Source organism: Lissotriton helveticus, chromosome 11 (genome assembly GCF_964261635.1).
Source record: "Lissotriton helveticus chromosome 11, aLisHel1.1, whole genome shotgun sequence".
In the NCBI taxonomy this organism is placed as follows: Eukaryota; Metazoa; Chordata; class Amphibia; order Caudata; family Salamandridae; genus Lissotriton; species Lissotriton helveticus.
This window is the reverse complement of record NC_136072.1, coordinates 304,591,382-304,608,953: the sequence shown is the minus strand read 5'-3', so window position 1 is coordinate 304,608,953 and position 17,572 is coordinate 304,591,382.

The following is a 17,572-nucleotide window of genomic DNA, read 5'->3' as shown; positions in this document are numbered from 1 at the left end:
AATTGAGATTTGATTTTTTTATTGAGCTGTTGATTTTCACAATAAAACAGACTCCATAGTATAGATCTGGTAACCCTTTATATAAATCAAAACTTTTTGTATTGCTTATATTAAATGTACTAACAGTGGACTTTTCCATCTGCAGATTATACTGAATGACCAGCAGTGGCAGTGTTTCACAGCAGAGTTTCTCTGAATTGCCGAGACTGAAGCAAAAAAAAAAGGAAGTCTTCTGGCATAGTGCATCATTTTACCAATTTACGTGGTAAGTAAAACGCCCAATCATTCTTTTGGGCATTAAAAAGATGTTCATAGCAACGGAATGTCCTCACTACTTTATAGTGGAAACCTGAGCCTGAATATCATTTCTGTCAAGAAAGAAGTAATATGGATCACATTATGTTGGTCATGATAGTTAATAAAAGACTGACTGACTCGAACTCTACTAAAACCTGCTTTAGATCCTGGTGATAGCAATGTTCCATTCGAGGAAATTGCTGCCTTTGAGGCTGAAATGCACCATCTCACGTATGAAAAATAGTGTTACATTCTCACGGTAGGAAGCTCATTTAACCTCTTCTCCTGCACTCTGTATGTTGGGCTCTGATACTCAAGATGGATTTTTGTTAAGGATAATCTGTCTTTGTACCCCCATCCCACTTTCAAAAAGGACACAGAGCTTTGACTGTTTCAGATTCCTTTACCATTCCCCCTCCTACGTGGCTGGCAGTCATGAATACGGATAGTAACCTACTGCATAACTTCTGATATCTCATCCTCCTGTGTGGTCAGCTTCCACAAGGACAATTGGTCCAGGGGGGCCTGACATCATAAAGCTAAAGCAAGAAGTTGTCTGACATGTGGTGCCATTCTGTTGCCTAGCAGTCTGACATCATAAAGCTAAAGCAAGATGCTTTCTGACATGAGAGCCACTCTGTTGCCTAACAAAGAGTAGGATACATTTATCTTGGTAATGATATGAGTTGCAGGGTAGACAGGATGCCCAACTGAAAGTGTTGATGGTAAGATGAAAGAAATTAGGACTTTATTTAGACTTCTATATTTGTATGAACGCAAGTTTGAGCATAAGAGTCTCAACTTCACTCTTGCTGAACTGGTAGGATTTGGCTAAAGAGAAGATGGAAATGATGCTATTCATAGTTTCTATCATTCCCGTTAACTGTAGCATAACCCTTCCTCTCTCAACTTATCAGCTGGCTTAATTGCTACTGGTGTACCATATCCTAAAACTAAAGAAGTGAGAATGGTGCGCTGCCACTTGGCTGGCAAAAAGATCTATGTCCTAATGTACGTGCTACAATTGTTTAGAGAGTTTTAGCAAATGAGTCAAGGGAATGCAGAGAAGTATGGGAGGTTATAAACACAAATTGAGATTTGATTTTTTTATTGAGCTGTTGATTTTCACAATAAAACAGACTCCATAGTATAGATCTGGTAACCCTTTATATAAATCAAAACTTTTTGTATTGCTTATATTAAATGTACTAACAGTGGACTTTTCCATCTGCAGATTATACTGAATGACCAGCAGTGGCAGTGTTTCACAGCAGAGTTTCTCTGAATTGCCGAGACTGAAGCAAAAAAAAAAAGGAAGTCTTCTGGCATAGTGCATCATTTTACCAATTTACGTGGTAAGTAAAACGCCCAATCATTCTTTTAGGCATTAAAAAGATGTTCATAGCAACGGAATGTCCTCACTACTTTATAGTGGAAACCTGTGCCTGAATATCATTTCTGTCAAGAAAGAAGTAATATGGATCACATTATGTTGGTCATGATAGTTAATAAAAGACTGACTGACTCGAACTCTACTAAAACCTGCTTTAGATCCTGGTGATAGCAATGTTCCATTCGAGGAAATTGCTGCCTTTGAGGCTGAAATGCACCATCTCGCGTATGAAAAATAGTGTTACATTCTCACGGTAGGAAGCTCATTTAACCTCTTCTCCTGCACTCTGTATGTTGGGCTCTGATACTCAAGATGGATTTTTGTTAAGGATAATCTGTCTTTGTACCCCCATCCCACTTTCAAAAAGGACACAGAGCTTTGACTGTTTCAGATTCCTTTACCATTCCCCATCCTACGTGGCTGGCAGTCATGAATACGGATAGTAACCTACTGCATAACTTCTGATATCTCATCCTCCTGTGTGGTCAGCTTCCACAAGGACAATTGGTCCAGTGGTGTCTGACATCATAAAGCTAAAGCAAGAAGTTGTCTGACATGTGGTGCCATTCTGTTGCCTAGCAGTCTGACATCATAAAGCTAAAGCAAGATGCTTTCTGACATGAGAGCCACTCTGTTGCCTAACAAAGAGTAGGATACATTTATCTTGGTAATGATATGAGTTGCAGGGTAGACAGGATGCCCAACTGAAAGTGTTGATGGTAAGATGAAAGAAATTAGGACTTTATTTAGACTTCTATATTTGTATGAACGCAAGTTTGAGCATAAGAGTCTCAACTTCACTCTTGCTGAACTGGTAGGATTTGGCTAAAGAGAAGATGGAAATGATGCTAGTCATAGTTTCTATCATTCCCGTTAACTGTAGCATAACCCTTCCTCTCTCAACTTATCAGCTGGCTTAATTGCTACTGGTGTACCATATCCTAAAACTAAAGAAGTGAGAATGGTGCGCTGCCACTTGGCTGGCAAAAAGATCTATGTCCTAATGTACGTGCTACAATTGTTTAGAGAGTTTTAGCAAATGAGTCAAGGGAATGCAGAGAAGTATGGGAGGTTATAAACACAAATTGAGATTTGATTTTTTTATTGAGCTGTTGATTTTCACAATAAAACAGACTCCATAGTATAGATCTGGTAACCCTTTATATAAATCAAAACTTTTTGTATTGCTTATATTAAATGTACTAACAGTGGACTTTTCCATCTGCAGATTATACTGAATGACCAGCAGTGGCAGTGTTTCACAGCAGAGTTTCTCTGAATTGCCGAGACTGAAGCAAAAAAAAAAGGAAGTCTTCTGGCATAGTGCATCATTTTACCAATTTACGTGGTAAGTAAAATGCCCAATCATTCTTTTGGGCATTAAAAAGATGTTCATAGCAACGGAATGTCCTCACTACTTTATAGTGGAAACCTGAGCCTGAATATAATTTCTGTCAAGAAAGAAGTAATATGGATCACATTATGTTGGTCATGATAGTTAATAAAAGACTGACTGACTCGAACTCTACTAAAACCTGCTTTAGATCCTGGTGATAGCAATGTTCCATTCGAGGAAATTGCTGCCTTTGAGGCTGAAATGCACCATCACACGTATGAAAAATAGTGTTACATTCTCACGGTAGGAAGCTCATTTAACCTCTTCTCCTGCACTCTGTATGTTGGGCTCTGATACTCAAGATGGATTTTTGTTAAGGATAATCTGTCTTTGTACCCCCATCCCACTTTCAAAAAGGACACAGAGCTTTGACTGTTTCAGATTCCTTTACCATTCCCCCTCCTACGTGGCTGGCAGTCATGAATACGGATAGTAACCTACTGCATAACTTCTGATATCTCATCCTCCTGTGTGGTCAGCTTCCACAAGGACAATTGGTCCAGGGGGGCCTGACATCATAAAGCTAAAGCAAGAAGTTGTCTGACATGTGGTGCCATTCTGTTGCCTAGCAGTCTGACATCATAAAGCTAAAGCAAGATGCTTTCTGACATGAGAGCCACTCTGTTGCCTAACAAAGAGTAGGATACATTTATCTTGGTTAATGATATGAGTTGCAGGGTAGACAGGATGCCCAACTGAAAGTGTTGATGGTAAGATGAAAGAAATTAGGACTTTATTTAGACTTCTATATTTGTATGAACGCAAGTTTGAGCATAAGAGTCTCAACTTCACTCTTGCTGAACTGGTAGGATTTGGCTAAAGAGAAGATGGAAATGATGCTATTCATAGTTTCTATCATTCCCGTTAACTGTAGCATAACCCTTCCTCTCTCAACTTATCAGCTGGCTTAATTGCTACTGGTGTACCATATCCTAAAACTAAAGAAGTGAGAATGGTGCGCTGCCACTTGGCTGGCAAAAAGATCTATGTCCTAATGTACGTGCTACAATTGTTTAGAGAGTTTTAGCAAATGAGTCAAGGGAATGCAGAGAAGTATGGGAGGTTATAAACACAAATTGAGATTTGATTTTTTTATTGAGCTGTTGATTTTCACAATAAAACAGACTCCATAGTATAGATCTGGTAACCCTTTATATAAATCAAAACTTTTTGTATTGCTTATATTAAATGTACTAACAGTGGACTTTTCCATCTGCAGATTATACTGAATGACCAGCAGTGGCAGTGTTTCACAGCAGAGTTTCTCTGAATTGCCGAGACTGAAGCAAAAAAAAAAAGGAAGTCTTCTGGCATAGTGCATCATTTTACCAATTTACGTGGTAAGTAAAACGCCCAATCATTCTTTTAGGCATTAAAAAGATGTTCATAGCAACGGAATGTCCTCACTACTTTATAGTGGAAACCTGTGCCTGAATATCATTTCTGTCAAGAAAGAAGTAATATGGATCACATTATGTTGGTCATGATAGTTAATAAAAGACTGACTGACTCGAACTCTACTAAAACCTGCTTTAGATCCTGGTGATAGCAATGTTCCATTCGAGGAAATTGCTGCCTTTGAGGCTGAAATGCACCATCTCGCGTATGAAAAATAGTGTTACATTCTCACGGTAGGAAGCTCATTTAACCTCTTCTCCTGCACTCTGTATGTTGGGCTCTGATACTCAAGATGGATTTTTGTTAAGGATAATCTGTCTTTGTACCCCCATCCCACTTTCAAAAAGGACACAGAGCTTTGACTGTTTCAGATTCCTTTACCATTCCCCATCCTACGTGGCTGGCAGTCATGAATACGGATAGTAACCTACTGCATAACTTCTGATATCTCATCCTCCTGTGTGGTCAGCTTCCACAAGGACAATTGGTCCAGTGGTGTCTGACATCATAAAGCTAAAGCAAGAAGTTGTCTGACATGTGGTGCCATTCTGTTGCCTAGCAGTCTGACATCATAAAGCTAAAGCAAGATGCTTTCTGACATGAGAGCCACTCTGTTGCCTAACAAAGAGTAGGATACATTTATCTTGGTAATGATATGAGTTGCAGGGTAGACAGGATGCCCAACTGAAAGTGTTGATGGTAAGATGAAAGAAATTAGGACTTTATTTAGACTTCTATATTTGTATGAACGCAAGTTTGAGCATAAGAGTCTCAACTTCACTCTTGCTGAACTGGTAGGATTTGGCTAAAGAGAAGATGGAAATGATGCTAGTCATAGTTTCTATCATTCCCGTTAACTGTAGCATAACCCTTCCTCTCTCAACTTATCAGCTGGCTTAATTGCTACTGGTGTACCATATCCTAAAACTAAAGAAGTGAGAATGGTGCGCTGCCACTTGGCTGGCAAAAAGATCTATGTCCTAATGTACGTGCTACAATTGTTTAGAGAGTTTTAGCAAATGAGTCAAGGGAATGCAGAGAAGTATGGGAGGTTATAAACACAAATTGAGATTTGATTTTTTTATTGAGCTGTTGATTTTCACAATAAAACAGACTCCATAGTATAGATCTGGTAACCCTTTATATAAATCAAAACTTTTTGTATTGCTTATATTAAATGTACTAACAGTGGACTTTTCCATCTGCAGATTATACTGAATGACCAGCAGTGGCAGTGTTTCACAGCAGAGTTTCTCTGAATTGCCGAGACTGAAGCAAAAAAAAAAGGAAGTCTTCTGGCATAGTGCATCATTTTACCAATTTACGTGGTAAGTAAAACGCCCAATCATTCTTTTGGGCATTAAAAAGATGTTCATAGCAACGGAATGTCCTCACTACTTTATAGTGGAAACCTGAGCCTGAATATCATTTCTGTCAAGAAAGAAGTAATATGGATCACATTATGTTGGTCATGATAGTTAATAAAAGACTGACTGACTCGAACTCTACTACAACCTGCTTTAGATCCTGGTGATAGCAATGTTCCATTCGAGGAAATTGCTGCCTTTGAGGCTGAAATGCACCATCTCACGTATGAAAAATAGTGTTACATTCTCACGGTAGGAAGCTCATTTAACCTCTTCTCCTGCACTCTGTATGTTGGGCTCTGATACTCAAGATGGATTTTTGTTAAGGATAATCTGTCTTTGTACCCCCATCCCACTTTCAAAAAGGACACAGAGCTTTGACTGTTTAAGATTCCTTTACCATTCCCCCTCTTACGTGGCTGGCAGTCATGAATACGGATAGTAACCTACTGCATAACTTCTGATATCTCATCCTCCTGTGTGGTCAGCTTCCACAAGAACAATTGGTCCAGGGGGGCCTGACATCATAAAGCTAAAGCAAGAAGTTGTCTGACATGTGGTGCCATTCTGTTGCCTAGCAGTCTGACATCATAAAGCTAAAGCAAGATGCTTTCTGACATGAGAGCCACTCTGTTGCCTAACAAAGAGTAGGATACATTTATCTTGGTAATGATATGAGTTGCAGGGTAGACAGGATGCCCAACTGAAAGTGTTGATGGTAAGATGAAAGAAATTAGGACTTTATTTAGACTTCTATATTTGTATGAACGCAAGTTTGAGCATAAGAGTCTCAACTTCACTCTTGCTGAACTGGTAGGATTTGGCTAAAGAGAAGATGGAAATGATGCTATTCATAGTTTCTATCATTCCCGTTAACTGTAGCATAACCCTTCCTCTCTCAACTTATCAGCTGGCTTAATTGCTACTGGTGTACCATATCCTAAAACTAAAGAAGTGAGAATGGTGCGCTGCCACTTGGCTGGCAAAAAGATCTATGTCCTAATGTACGTGCTACAATTGTTTAGAGAGTTTTAGCAAATGAGTCAAGGGAATGCAGAGAAGTATGGGAGGTTATAAACACAAATTGAGATTTGATTTTTTTATTGAGCTGTTGATTTTCACAATAAAACAGACTCCATAGTATAGATCTGGTAACCCTTTATATAAATCAAAACTTTTTGTATTGCTTATATTAAATGTACTAACAGTGGACTTTTCCATCTGCAGATTATACTGAATGACCAGCAGTGGCAGTGTTTCACAGCAGAGTTTCTCTGAATTGCCGAGACTGAAGCAAAAAAAAAAAGGAAGTCTTCTGGCATAGTGCATCATTTTACCAATTTACGTGGTAAGTAAAACGCCCAATCATTCTTTTGGGCATTAAAAAGATGTTCATAGCAACGGAATGTCCTCACTACTTTATAGTGGAAACCTGTGCCTGAATATCATTTCTGTCAAGAAAGAAGTAATATGGATCACATTATGTTGGTCATGATAGTTGACTGACTCGAACTCTACTACAACCTGCTTTAGATCCTGGTGATAGCAATGTTCCATTCGAGGAAATTGCTGCCTTTGAGGCTGAAATGCACCATCTCACGTATGAAAAATAGTGTTACATTCTCACGGTAGGAAGCTCATTTAACCTCTTCTCCTGCACTCTGTATGTTGGGCTCTGATACTCAAGATGGATTTTTGTTAAGGATAATCTGTCTTTGTACCCCATCCCACTTTCAAAAAGGACACAGAGCTTTGACTGTTTCAGATTCCTTTACCATTCCCCCTCCTACGTGGCTGGCAGTCATGAATACGGATAGTAACCTACTGCATAACTTCTGATATCTCATCCTCCTGTGTGGTCAGCTTCCACAAGGACAATTGGTCCAGGGGGGCCTGACATCATAAAGCTAAAGCAAGAAGTTGTCTGACATGTGGTGCCATTCTGTTGCCTAGCAGTCTGACATCATAAAGCTAAAGCAAGATGCTTTCTGACATGAGAGCCACTCTGTTGCCTAACAAAGAGTAGGATACATTTATCTTGGTAATGATATGAGTTGCAGGGTAGACAGGATGCCCAACTGAAAGTGTTGATGGTAAGATGAAAGAAATTAGGACTTTATTTAGACTTCTATATTTGTATGAACGCAAGTTTGAGCATAAGAGTCTCAACTTCACTCTTGCTGAACTGGTAGGATTTGGCTAAAGAGAAGATGGAAATGATGCTATTCATAGTTTCTATCATTCCCGTTAACTGTAGCATAACCCTTCCTCTCTCAACTTATCAGCTGGCTTAATTGCTACTGGTGTACCATATCCTAAAACTAAAGAAGTGAGAATGGTGCGCTGCCACTTGGCTGGCAAAAAGATCTATGTCCTAATGTACGTGCTACAATTGTTTAGAGAGTTTTAGCAAATGAGTCAAGGGAATGCAGAGAAGTATGGGAGGTTATAAACACAAATTGAGATTTGATTTTTTTATTGAGCTGTTGATTTTCACAATAAAACAGACTCCATAGTATAGATCTGGTAACCCTTTATATAAATCAAAACTTTTTGTATTGCTTATATTAAATGTACTAACAGTGGACTTTTCCATCTGCAGATTATACTGAATGACCAGCAGTGGCAGTGTTTCACAGCAGAGTTTCTCTGAATTGCCGAGACTGAAGCAAAAAAAAAAGGAAGTCTTCTGGCATAGTGCATCATTTTACCAATTTACGTGGTAAGTAAAACGCCCAATCATTCTTTTGGGCATTAAAAAGATGTTCATAGCAACGGAATGTCCTCACTACTTTATAGTGGAAACCTGAGCCTGAATATCATTTCTGTCAAGAAAGAAGTAATATGGATCACATTATGTTGGTCATGATAGTTAATAAAAGACTGACTGACTCGAACTCTACTAAAACCTGCTTTAGATCCTGGTGATAGCAATGTTCCATTCGAGGAAATTGCTGCCTTTGAGGCTGAAATGCACCATCTCACGTATGAAAAATAGTGTTACATTCTCACGGTAGGAAGCTCATTTAACCTCTTCTCCTGCACTCTGTATGTTGGGCTCTGATACTCAAGATGGATTTTTGTTAAGGATAATCTGTCTTTGTACCCCCATCCCACTTTCAAAAAGGACACAGAGCTTTGACTGTTTCAGATTCCTTTACCATTCCCCCTCCTACGTGGCTGGCAGTCATGAATACGGATAGTAACCTACTGCATAACTTCTGATATCTCATCCTCCTGTGTGGTCAGCTTCCACAAGGACAATTGGTCCAGGGGGGCCTGACATCATAAAGCTAAAGCAAGAAGTTGTCTGACATGTGGTGCCATTCTGTTGCCTAGCAGTCTGACATCATAAAGCTAAAGCAAGATGCTTTCTGACATGAGAGCCACTCTGTTGCCTAACAAAGAGTAGGATACATTTATCTTGGTAATGATATGAGTTGCAGGGTAGACAGGATGCCCAACTGAAAGTGTTGATGGTAAGATGAAAGAAATTAGGACTTTATTTAGACTTCTATATTTGTATGAACGCAAGTTTGAGCATAAGAGTCTCAACTTCACTCTTGCTGAACTGGTAGGATTTGGCTAAAGAGAAGATGGAAATGATGCTATTCATAGTTTCTATCATTCCCGTTAACTGTAGCATAACCCTTCCTCTCTCAACTTATCAGCTGGCTTAATTGCTACTGGTGTACCATATCCTAAAACTAAAGAAGTGAGAATGGTGCGCTGCCACTTGGCTGGCAAAAAGATCTATGTCCTAATGTACGTGCTACAATTGTTTAGAGAGTTTTAGCAAATGAGTCAAGGGAATGCAGAGAAGTATGGGAGGTTATAAACACAAATTGAGATTTGATTTTTTTATTGAGCTGTTGATTTTCACAATAAAACAGACTCCATAGTATAGATCTGGTAACCCTTTATATAAATCAAAACTTTTTGTATTGCTTATATTAAATGTACTAACAGTGGACTTTTCCATCTGCAGATTATACTGAATGACCAGCAGTGGCAGTGTTTCACAGCAGAGTTTCTCTGAATTGCCGAGACTGAAGCAAAAAAAAAAAGGAAGTCTTCTGGCATAGTGCATCATTTTACCAATTTACGTGGTAAGTAAAACGCCCAATCATTCTTTTGGGCATTAAAAAGATGTTCATAGCAACGGAATGTCCTCACTACTTTATAGTGGAAACCTGTGCCTGAATATCATTTCTGTCAAGAAAGAAGTAATATGGATCACATTATGTTGGTCATGATAGTTGACTGACTCGAACTCTACTACAACCTGCTTTAGATCCTGGTGATAGCAATGTTCCATTCGAGGAAATTGCTGCCTTTGAGGCTGAAATGCACCATCTCACGTATGAAAAATAGTGTTACATTCTCACGGTAGGAAGCTCATTTAACCTCTTCTCCTGCACTCTGTATGTTGGGCTCTGATACTCAAGATGGATTTTTGTTAAGGATAATCTGTCTTTGTACCCCATCCCACTTTCAAAAAGGACACAGAGCTTTGACTGTTTCAGATTCCTTTACCATTCCCCCTCCTACGTGGCTGGCAGTCATGAATACGGATAGTAACCTACTGCATAACTTCTGATATCTCATCCTCCTGTGTGGTCAGCTTCCACAAGGACAATTGGTCCAGGGGGGCCTGACATCATAAAGCTAAAGCAAGAAGTTGTCTGACATGTGGTGCCATTCTGTTGCCTAGCAGTCTGACATCATAAAGCTAAAGCAAGATGCTTTCTGACATGAGAGCCACTCTGTTGCCTAACAAAGAGTAGGATACATTTATCTTGGTAATGATATGAGTTGCAGGGTAGACAGGATGCCCAACTGAAAGTGTTGATGGTAAGATGAAAGAAATTAGGACTTTATTTAGACTTCTATATTTGTATGAACGCAAGTTTGAGCATAAGAGTCTCAACTTCACTCTTGCTGAACTGGTAGGATTTGGCTAAAGAGAAGATGGAAATGATGCTATTCATAGTTTCTATCATTCCCGTTAACTGTAGCATAACCCTTCCTCTCTCAACTTATCAGCTGGCTTAATTGCTACTGGTGTACCATATCCTAAAACTAAAGAAGTGAGAATGGTGCGCTGCCACTTGGCTGGCAAAAAGATCTATGTCCTAATGTACGTGCTACAATTGTTTAGAGAGTTTTAGCAAATGAGTCAAGGGAATGCAGAGAAGTATGGGAGGTTATAAACACAAATTGAGATTTGATTTTTTTATTGAGCTGTTGATTTTCACAATAAAACAGACTCCATAGTATAGATCTGGTAACCCTTTATATAAATCAAAACTTTTTGTATTGCTTATATTAAATGTACTAACAGTGGACTTTTCCATCTGCAGATTATACTGAATGACCAGCAGTGGCAGTGTTTCACAGCAGAGTTTCTCTGAATTGCCGAGACTGAAGCAAAAAAAAAAGGAAGTCTTCTGGCATAGTGCATCATTTTACCAATTTACGTGGTAAGTAAAACGCCCAATCATTCTTTTGGGCATTAAAAAGATGTTCATAGCAACGGAATGTCCTCACTACTTTATAGTGGAAACCTGAGCCTGAATATCATTTCTGTCAAGAAAGAAGTAATATGGATCACATTATGTTGGTCATGATAGTTAATAAAAGACTGACTGACTCGAACTCTACTAAAACCTGCTTTAGATCCTGGTGATAGCAATGTTCCATTCGAGGAAATTGCTGCCTTTGAGGCTGAAATGCACCATCTCACGTATGAAAAATAGTGTTACATTCTCACGGTAGGAAGCTCATTTAACCTCTTCTCCTGCACTCTGTATGTTGGGCTCTGATACTCAAGATGGATTTTTGTTAAGGATAATCTGTCTTTGTACCCCCATCCCACTTTCAAAAAGGACACAGAGCTTTGACTGTTTCAGATTCCTTTACCATTCCCCCTCCTACGTGGCTGGCAGTCATGAATACGGATAGTAACCTACTGCATAACTTCTGATATCTCATCCTCCTGTGTGGTCAGCTTCCACAAGGACAATTGGTCCAGGGGGGCCTGACATCATAAAGCTAAAGCAAGAAGTTGTCTGACATGTGGTGCCATTCTGTTGCCTAGCAGTCTGACATCATAAAGCTAAAGCAAGATGCTTTCTGACATGAGAGCCACTCTGTTGCCTAACAAAGAGTAGGATACATTTATCTTGGTAATGATATGAGTTGCAGGGTAGACAGGATGCCCAACTGAAAGTGTTGATGGTAAGATGAAAGAAATTAGGACTTTATTTAGACTTCTATATTTGTATGAACGCAAGTTTGAGCATAAGAGTCTCAACTTCACTCTTGCTGAACTGGTAGGATTTGGCTAAAGAGAAGATGGAAATGATGCTATTCATAGTTTCTATCATTCCCGTTAACTGTAGCATAACCCTTCCTCTCTCAACTTATCAGCTGGCTTAATTGCTACTGGTGTACCATATCCTAAAACTAAAGAAGTGAGAATGGTGCGCTGCCACTTGGCTGGCAAAAAGATCTATGTCCTAATGTACGTGCTACAATTGTTTAGAGAGTTTTAGCAAATGAGTCAAGGGAATGCAGAGAAGTATGGGAGGTTATAAACACAAATTGAGATTTGATTTTTTTATTGAGCTGTTGATTTTCACAATAAAACAGACTCCATAGTATAGATCTGGTAACCCTTTATATAAATCAAAACTTTTTGTATTGCTTATATTAAATGTACTAACAGTGGACTTTTCCATCTGCAGATTATACTGAATGACCAGCAGTGGCAGTGTTTCACAGCAGAGTTTCTCTGAATTGCCGAGACTGAAGCAAAAAAAAAAAGGAAGTCTTCTGGCATAGTGCATCATTTTACCAATTTACGTGGTAAGTAAAACGCCCAATCATTCTTTTGGGCATTAAAAAGATGTTCATAGCAACGGAATGTCCTCACTACTTTATAGTGGAAACCTGTGCCTGAATATCATTTCTGTCAAGAAAGAAGTAATATGGATCACATTATGTTGGTCATGATAGTTGACTGACTCGAACTCTACTACAACCTGCTTTAGATCCTGGTGATAGCAATGTTCCATTCGAGGAAATTGCTGCCTTTGAGGCTGAAATGCACCATCTCACGTATGAAAAATAGTGTTACATTCTCACGGTAGGAAGCTCATTTAACCTCTTCTCCTGCACTCTGTATGTTGGGCTCTGATACTCAAGATGGATTTTTGTTAAGGATAATCTGTCTTTGTACCCCATCCCACTTTCAAAAAGGACACAGAGCTTTGACTGTTTCAGATTCCTTTACCATTCCCCCTCCTACGTGGCTGGCAGTCATGAATACGGATAGTAACCTACTGCATAACTTCTGATATCTCATCCTCCTGTGTGGTCAGCTTCCACAAGGACAATTGGTCCAGGGGGGCCTGACATCATAAAGCTAAAGCAAGAAGTTGTCTGACATGTGGTGCCATTCTGTTGCCTAGCAGTCTGACATCATAAAGCTAAAGCAAGATGCTTTCTGACATGAGAGCCACTCTGTTGCCTAACAAAGAGTAGGATACATTTATCTTGGTAATGATATGAGTTGCAGGGTAGACAGGATGCCCAACTGAAAGTGTTGATGGTAAGATGAAAGAAATTAGGACTTTATTTAGACTTCTATATTTGTATGAACGCAAGTTTGAGCATAAGAGTCTCAACTTCACTCTTGCTGAACTGGTAGGATTTGGCTAAAGAGAAGATGGAAATGATGCTATTCATAGTTTCTATCATTCCCGTTAACTGTAGCATAACCCTTCCTCTCTCAACTTATCAGCTGGCTTAATTGCTACTGGTGTACCATATCCTAAAACTAAAGAAGTGAGAATGGTGCGCTGCCACTTGGCTGGCAAAAAGATCTATGTCCTAATGTACGTGCTACAATTGTTTAGAGAGTTTTAGCAAATGAGTCAAGGGAATGCAGAGAAGTATGGGAGGTTATAAACACAAATTGAGATTTGATTTTTTTATTGAGCTGTTGATTTTCACAATAAAACAGACTCCATAGTATAGATCTGGTAACCCTTTATATAAATCAAAACTTTTTGTATTGCTTATATTAAATGTACTAACAGTGGACTTTTCCATCTGCAGATTATACTGAATGACCAGCAGTGGCAGTGTTTCACAGCAGAGTTTCTCTGAATTGCCGAGACTGAAGCAAAAAAAAAAGGAAGTCTTCTGGCATAGTGCATCATTTTACCAATTTACGTGGTAAGTAAAACGCCCAATCATTCTTTTGGGCATTAAAAAGATGTTCATAGCAACGGAATGTCCTCACTACTTTATAGTGGAAACCTGAGCCTGAATATCATTTCTGTCAAGAAAGAAGTAATATGGATCACATTATGTTGGTCATGATAGTTAATAAAAGACTGACTGACTCGAACTCTACTAAAACCTGCTTTAGATCCTGGTGATAGCAATGTTCCATTCGAGGAAATTGCTGCCTTTGAGGCTGAAATGCACCATCTCACGTATGAAAAATAGTGTTACATTCTCACGGTAGGAAGCTCATTTAACCTCTTCTCCTGCACTCTGTATGTTGGGCTCTGATACTCAAGATGGATTTTTGTTAAGGATAATCTGTCTTTGTACCCCCATCCCACTTTCAAAAAGGACACAGAGCTTTGACTGTTTCAGATTCCTTTACCATTCCCCCTCCTACGTGGCTGGCAGTCATGAATACGGATAGTAACCTACTGCATAACTTCTGATATCTCATCCTCCTGTGTGGTCAGCTTCCACAAGGACAATTGGTCCAGGGGGGCCTGACATCATAAAGCTAAAGCAAGAAGTTGTCTGACATGTGGTGCCATTCTGTTGCCTAGCAGTCTGACATCATAAAGCTAAAGCAAGATGCTTTCTGACATGAGAGCCACTCTGTTGCCTAACAAAGAGTAGGATACATTTATCTTGGTAATGATATGAGTTGCAGGGTAGACAGGATGCCCAACTGAAAGTGTTGATGGTAAGATGAAAGAAATTAGGACTTTATTTAGACTTCTATATTTGTATGAACGCAAGTTTGAGCATAAGAGTCTCAACTTCACTCTTGCTGAACTGGTAGGATTTGGCTAAAGAGAAGATGGAAATGATGCTATTCATAGTTTCTATCATTCCCGTTAACTGTAGCATAACCCTTCCTCTCTCAACTTATCAGCTGGCTTAATTGCTACTGGTGTACCATATCCTAAAACTAAAGAAGTGAGAATGGTGCGCTGCCACTTGGCTGGCAAAAAGATCTATGTCCTAATGTACGTGCTACAATTGTTTAGAGAGTTTTAGCAAATGAGTCAAGGGAATGCAGAGAAGTATGGGAGGTTATAAACACAAATTGAGATTTGATTTTTTTATTGAGCTGTTGATTTTCACAATAAAACAGACTCCATAGTATAGATCTGGTAACCCTTTATATAAATCAAAACTTTTTGTATTGCTTATATTAAATGTACTAACAGTGGACTTTTCCATCTGCAGATTATACTGAATGACCAGCAGTGGCAGTGTTTCACAGCAGAGTTTCTCTGAATTGCCGAGACTGAAGCAAAAAAAAAAAGGAAGTCTTCTGGCATAGTGCATCATTTTACCAATTTACGTGGTAAGTAAAACGCCCAATCATTCTTTTAGGCATTAAAAAGATGTTCATAGCAACGGAATGTCCTCACTACTTTATAGTGGAAACCTGTGCCTGAATATCATTTCTGTCAAGAAAGAAGTAATATGGATCACATTATGTTGGTCATGATAGTTAATAAAAGACTGACTGACTCGAACTCTACTAAAACCTGCTTTAGATCCTGGTGATAGCAATGTTCCATTCGAGGAAATTGCTGCCTTTGAGGCTGAAATGCACCATCTCGCGTATGAAAAATAGTGTTACATTCTCACGGTAGGAAGCTCATTTAACCTCTTCTCCTGCACTCTGTATGTTGGGCTCTGATACTCAAGATGGATTTTTGTTAAGGATAATCTGTCTTTGTACCCCCATCCCACTTTCAAAAAGGACACAGAGCTTTGACTGTTTCAGATTCCTTTACCATTCCCCATCCTACGTGGCTGGCAGTCATGAATACGGATAGTAACCTACTGCATAACTTCTGATATCTCATCCTCCTGTGTGGTCAGCTTCCACAAGGACAATTGGTCCAGTGGTGTCTGACATCATAAAGCTAAAGCAAGAAGTTGTCTGACATGTGGTGCCATTCTGTTGCCTAGCAGTCTGACATCATAAAGCTAAAGCAAGATGCTTTCTGACATGAGAGCCACTCTGTTGCCTAACAAAGAGTAGGATACATTTATCTTGGTAATGATATGAGTTGCAGGGTAGACAGGATGCCCAACTGAAAGTGTTGATGGTAAGATGAAAGAAATTAGGACTTTATTTAGACTTCTATATTTGTATGAACGCAAGTTTGAGCATAAGAGTCTCAACTTCACTCTTGCTGAACTGGTAGGATTTGGCTAAAGAGAAGATGGAAATGATGCTAGTCATAGTTTCTATCATTCCCGTTAACTGTAGCATAACCCTTCCTCTCTCAACTTATCAGCTGGCTTAATTGCTACTGGTGTACCATATCCTAAAACTAAAGAAGTGAGAATGGTGCGCTGCCACTTGGCTGGCAAAAAGATCTATGTCCTAATGTACGTGCTACAATTGTTTAGAGAGTTTTAGCAAATGAGTCAAGGGAATGCAGAGAAGTATGGGAGGTTATAAACACAAATTGAGATTTGATTTTTTTATTGAGCTGTTGATTTTCACAATAAAACAGACTCCATAGTATAGATCTGGTAACCCTTTATATAAATCAAAACTTTTTGTATTGCTTATATTAAATGTACTAACAGTGGACTTTTCCATCTGCAGATTATACTGAATGACCAGCAGTGGCAGTGTTTCACAGCAGAGTTTCTCTGAATTGCCGAGACTGAAGCAAAAAAAAAAGGAAGTCTTCTGGCATAGTGCATCATTTTACCAATTTACGTGGTAAGTAAAATGCCCAATCATTCTTTTGGGCATTAAAAAGATGTTCATAGCAACGGAATGTCCTCACTACTTTATAGTGGAAACCTGAGCCTGAATATAATTTCTGTCAAGAAAGAAGTAATATGGATCACATTATGTTGGTCATGATAGTTAATAAAAGACTGACTGACTCGAACTCTACTAAAACCTGCTTTAGATCCTGGTGATAGCAATGTTCCATTCGAGGAAATTGCTGCCTTTGAGGCTGAAATGCACCATCACACGTATGAAAAATAGTGTTACATTCTCACGGTAGGAAGCTCATTTAACCTCTTCTCCTGCACTCTGTATGTTGGGCTCTGATACTCAAGATGGATTTTTGTTAAGGATAATCTGTCTTTGTACCCCCATCCCACTTTCAAAAAGGACACAGAGCTTTGACTGTTTCAGATTCCTTTACCATTCCCCCTCCTACGTGGCTGGCAGTCATGAATACGGATAGTAACCTACTGCATAACTTCTGATATCTCATCCTCCTGTGTGGTCAGCTTCCACAAGGACAATTGGTCCAGGGGGGCCTGACATCATAAAGCTAAAGCAAGAAGTTGTCTGACATGTGGTGCCATTCTGTTGCCTAGCAGTCTGACATCATAAAGCTAAAGCAAGATGCTTTCTGACATGAGAGCCACTCTGTTGCCTAACAAAGAGTAGGATACATTTATCTT